Source organism: Trichechus manatus, unplaced genomic scaffold, assembly GCF_000243295.1.
Source record: "Trichechus manatus latirostris isolate Lorelei unplaced genomic scaffold, TriManLat1.0 scaffold00052, whole genome shotgun sequence".
Lineage (NCBI taxonomy): Eukaryota > Metazoa > Chordata > Mammalia > Sirenia > Trichechidae > Trichechus > Trichechus manatus.
Window position 1 is genome coordinate 1,154,513 of NW_004443988.1, and position 5,268 is coordinate 1,159,780.

The window sequence follows — 5,268 nt, forward strand, 5'->3', positions numbered from 1 at the left end:
TCCTCACCCAATGTTTATCCCTGGTGTTAAAAGGCCACTACAGTGTATAGGAGCCAAAGATGCCAAACACAGATCTGTTTTGTGAGCCTCCCCCAGAGGACTTAGACATTCTTGCCCATAGTGCTTAAACAAATTTCAGAATTTGCCATGACTGTTTCCAACACATTTATTGGTATATTGAGCATGGGCAAACTCAGGCCAGTAGTTCCCATCTGAGTTTTTTTTTTTTTTTCCTTCCCAGTAGGAAGTGAGGGAGTTCTCAATAACAGGACTACCCTCATGCTCTGAAATACTCTGCCCCTTCCCTTTCTAACACTCCTTTAAATGTAGAAACTTAGCAAAAAATGTTTCCTAACATGTTGTATATTTTAATTAAAACTTCTAAGCTACTGGTTTAGCCCAAGGTATAGGCAAAGCCAGTCCCTCTCAATCCATTCCCGAATATTTTTAGATAAACATTAAATATAGATCCCTAGCTGATGACTTCATTTCTGAGTTCTAAGACAAAAAAGCACTCAAGGTACAGCCAGCCTCTCTTCAGTATTTTGTGTACAAGCTTTCTCTTTACTCTCATGAGACTTCCACAAATTTCTAGAAATATCTCTGGTGTCCTGGACATTTTCACCCCATGGAGAACTCACAGAAGACTATGGATAAACATAACTAATGTCACTAAATTTTACACTTTAAGAGTTGAATTGGCAAACGATTTGTTCCATATGTATTTACCACAATTATATTTAAAAAAAAAAAACCCACTGTACATTTGAATACTTAGTAAAGCAAGCTCCTCAGATACACCCCAAATCCCCACCCTATCTGGCAAGGCACTTAACATGCTATGACGTATAATTTCCATTTTATTTTCTTACAGGTTTGTTTTTCTTCAGCCTTTAAGGATTCAAATCCTTACGTGGGCTTTGGTGGAGGTCATGGGGCAGTACCTGCAGGTCTAAATCAGGGTCGGGGGGTTCTCTCCTTCCGGCTTCACGAGAACGGTTCCTGACTACCTTGCTGTGAATGGTACAACTCACGCAATAATGTAGTTTCATGTACAGCTTGGGAAGCACGTATGCGTCGAAGACACTCGCTTCGGAAATGTCCCGGACGTCTGCGGCCTCTACTATGTTTCGAATTACGAACTTCTTAACGGCCTTGTCTTTGGGCACGCAGAAGGCACAGTTCGTGCAGCGAATAGGCTGCGCATGGCCGCGGCCCTTTTTGGCACGACGGTTATTCCTCCTCTTCTTAGTTATTTTGGAACTGAGGACTCGAGAGAGCCCATACTCACTTCTAAGGAGCATTCTGGCTGTACTTCTTCCAAGACAGATGTGTTCGTTTTTTCTGATAGTATATTCAATATTCTTTGCCAATACCATAACTCAAATGCATCAATTCTTCCTCCATCTCCCTTATTCATTATCCAGCTTTCCTATGCATATGAGGTGATTGAAAATACCATGGCTTGGGTCAGGCACACCTTTGTCCTCAAACTGGCATCTTTGCTTTTAACACTTTAAAGAGATCTTTTGCAGCAGATTTGCCCAATGCAATGCGTCCTTTGATTTTTTGACTGCTGCTTCCATAGGCATTCATTATGGATCCAAGTAAAATAAAATCCTTAACACCTCCAACATTTTCTCCGTTTATAATGATGTTGATTATTGGTCCAGTTGTGAGGATTTTTTTTTTCTTTATATTGAGGTGTAATCTATACTGAAGGCTGTAGTATTTGATCTTCATCAGTAAGTGCTTCAAGCCCTCCTTACTTTCAGCAAGTAAGGTTGTGTCATCTGCGTATCACAGGTTGTTAAAGAGTCTTCCTACAATCCTGATGCTGAGTTCTTCAAATAAGTCAGCTTCTCGAATTCTTTGCTAAGCATACAGATTGAATAAACATGATGAAAGAATACAACCTTGACACACACCTTTCCTGATTTTAGAACATGCAGTATCCCCGTTCTTTTAGAAAGACGGCCTCTTGGTCTACGTACAGCTTCCCCATGAACACAATGAAGTTTTCTGGAATTCCACTCTTCTCAATGTTATCCAAAATTTGTTATGATCCACACAACTGAATGCCTTTGCATAGTCAATAAAACACAGGTAAAGATCTTTCTGGTATTCTCTTCTTTCAGTCAAGATCCATCTGACATCAGCAAAGTTATCCCTCCTTCCAACCTGGCAGTTCCAGGTTGATGTATTGCTGCAACATTTCTTGAATTATTTTCAGCATAATTTTACTTGCATGTGATGTTAGTGATATTGTTCAGTAATTCTACATTCCATTGCATCTTTCTGTGGAACAGTAACGTATGTATATGGAGTCTCTTCCATTCTATTGACCAGGTAGCTGTCTTCCAAATTTCTAGGCATTGGCGAGTGAGCATGTCCAGCGCTGCATCAGCTTGTTGAAATATCTCAATTGGTGTTCCCTCAATTCCTGGAGCCTTGTTTTTTGCCATTCCTTTCAGTGCAGCTTGGACTTCTTCCTTCAGTACCATCTGTTCTTGATCATATGTTACCTCCTGAAATGCTTGAACATTGGTACAATAACTGTGTGTATTCCTTCCATTTTCTTTGGATGCTTCCTGTGCCATTCTTTTTTTTTTTTTTTTTGCCCATAGAATCCTTCAATGTTGAATTTTTTCTTTAGTTCTTTCAGCTTGAGAAATGTCAAGCATGTTCCTCTCTTTTGGTTTTCTAACTCGAGGTCTTTGTACATTTCATCGCAATACTTTGTCTTCTCTAGCTGCCCTTTGAAATATTCTGTTCAGCTCTGTTACTTTATAATTTCTTCCATTCACTTTAGCTACTCTACGTTCAATAGCAAATTTTAGAGTCCTTTGACATCCATTTTGGTCATGTTTTTCTCTTTTTTTTTAATGACGTTTTGCTTTCTTCATGTATGATATCTTTCAAGTCATAGCATAATTTGTCTGATCTTAGGTCATTAGTATTTAATGCCTCAAATCTGTTCTTGAAATGGTCTCTAAATTCAGGTGGAATATATTCAAGGCCATACTTTGGTTCTCCTGGACTTGTTTTTATTTTCTTCAGCTTCAACTTTAACTTGCACAGGAGCAATTGATGGTCTGTCCTCAGTCAGCCCCTGGCTTTGTTCTAACTGATGGTGCTGAGCTTCTTGATGGTCTCTTTCCACAGATGTAGTCGATTTAATTCCTGTGTACTCCAGCCAGTGAAGACCACGTGTATACTAACCATTTACGTTGTTGAAAAAAATATTTCCAAGAGTGATGACCTATGAGTAAGTCATTGGTCTTTCAAAATTCTATCATGTTATCTCCCACATAGCTTGAATCACCAAGGCCATATTTTCCAAGTGCAGATTCTTCTTCTTTGTTTCCAACTTATGCATTCCAATCACCAGTAATTACCAATGCATCTTATTGTATGTTTGATCAATTTCAGATTGTAAAAGTTGGTAAAAATCTTCAATTTTTTCATCTTTGGCATTAATGGTTGTGTGTAAATTTGAATAATAGTTATATTAACTGATCTTCCTTGTAGGCATGAGGATATCTGCTATCCCTGACAACACCGTATTTCAGGATAGGTCTTGAAATGTCCTTTTTGATAATGAACGTAACACCATTCCTCTTCAATTCTTCATTCCCACTGTAGTATACCATATGATATTCTCTTTCAAAATGTCCAATACCAGTCCATTTCTGCTCACTAATGCCGACGATAATGAACTTGCAGCATTCCATTTCATTTTTGACAATTTCCAATTTTCCTAGATTAATACTTTGTACATTCCACCTTCCAATTATTAATGGATGTTTGTGGCTGTTTCTTCTTATTTTGAGTGGTACCACATGAGCAAATGGAGGTCCTGAAAGCTTTACTCCATACACGTCATTAAGGTCAACTCTAAGGAGGCAGTTCTTCCCCAGTGGTATTTTGAGTGCCTTCCAACCTGAGGGGCTCGTCTTCCAGCACTATATCAGACAATGTTCTGCAACTATTTACAAAGCTTCCACTGACCAATTTTTTTAGAAGTGGATCACCACGTCCTTCCTCCCAGTCTGTCTTAGTCAGGAATCTCCACTGTAACCTGTCCACCATGGGTGACCCTTCTGACATTTAAAATACTGGTGGCATAGCTTCCTGCATCACAGCAGTATGCGAGTCACTACAGTACGTAAAAATGACAGATGTGTGGTGGGAGAGCTATATATAAACATCCAAATCACACAAATTTTATATCATTAAAAATACACTCATTTTTTAAAGTTGTTTAATGAGAATTGAAATCATTAAGAAAAATATGGGTATAGTATCCAAATATTTATGTAATTTTAAATAAATATTAACACTTTTACAAGCACTTATATCAAAACAACAAAGAACCAACACCCGTTGCAATCGAGTCAATTCCAACTCATAACTATCCAATAGGACAGAGTAGAACGGTCCCATAGGGTTTCCAAGGAGCAGCTGGTAGATTTGAACTGCTGACCTTTTGGTTAGAGCCAAGCTCTTAACCATTAGAGCACTAGGGCTTCTATATAAAAATACATTAGCTTAAATCAAATTGAAAACACACTAAGAAAAATACATGTACTATATTTGATAAGATTCCTGGGTGGTGCAAACTATTTGTGCTTGTCTACTAACCTAATGGTTGGAGGTTCAAACTCACCTAGTGGCTCTGAGGAAGAAAGGATCATAGTGATATGCTTGAGTAAAAATTATAGCCGAGAAAACCCTACAGAGCAGTTTTACTCTGTAACACATGGGGTAGGAATGAGTCAGAATGGACTTGTAAGCAGCTGGTGGGCTTAAAGAGCCCTGGTGGCACAATGGTTAAGCACTTGGTTGCTAACCGAAAGGTCAGCAGGTCAAACCCACCCATGACTCTGCTGGAGAAAAGACCTTGAGATCTTTTCCTGTAAAGATTACAGCATAGGAAACCCTATGGGACAGTTTTACTATCATATAGGGTTGCTACAAGTTGGCATCAACTCATCGGTGCACAACAATGACAGCAATAGTATCATCATTTACCGACATTGTTAAATATTCTTCAAAATATGTTTTTTTTTCTGTATGTTTTCTGAGTCTTTGGCTTTATTTTTTATTTTTTTTTATTGTACTTCAGGTGAAGGCTTACAGAACAAATAGTTTCTCATGAAACAGTAGTACACGTATTGTTTTATGACATTGGTTAACAACCCCACAACATGTCAACCCTCTAACTTCTCAACCTTTTTTTTTTGGTGAAAATATACATAGCCAAAG

The 5,268-nt window shown here is 38.4% G+C and overlaps 1 pseudogene; it reads right to left on the minus strand.

The window, feature by feature from the left end:
- Window positions 1–909: 909 nt before the first annotated feature.
- Window positions 910–1,304, minus strand: LOC101354931 (40S ribosomal protein S26-like; annotated as a pseudogene).
- Between the last annotated feature and the right edge of the window lie 3,964 nt (window positions 1,305–5,268).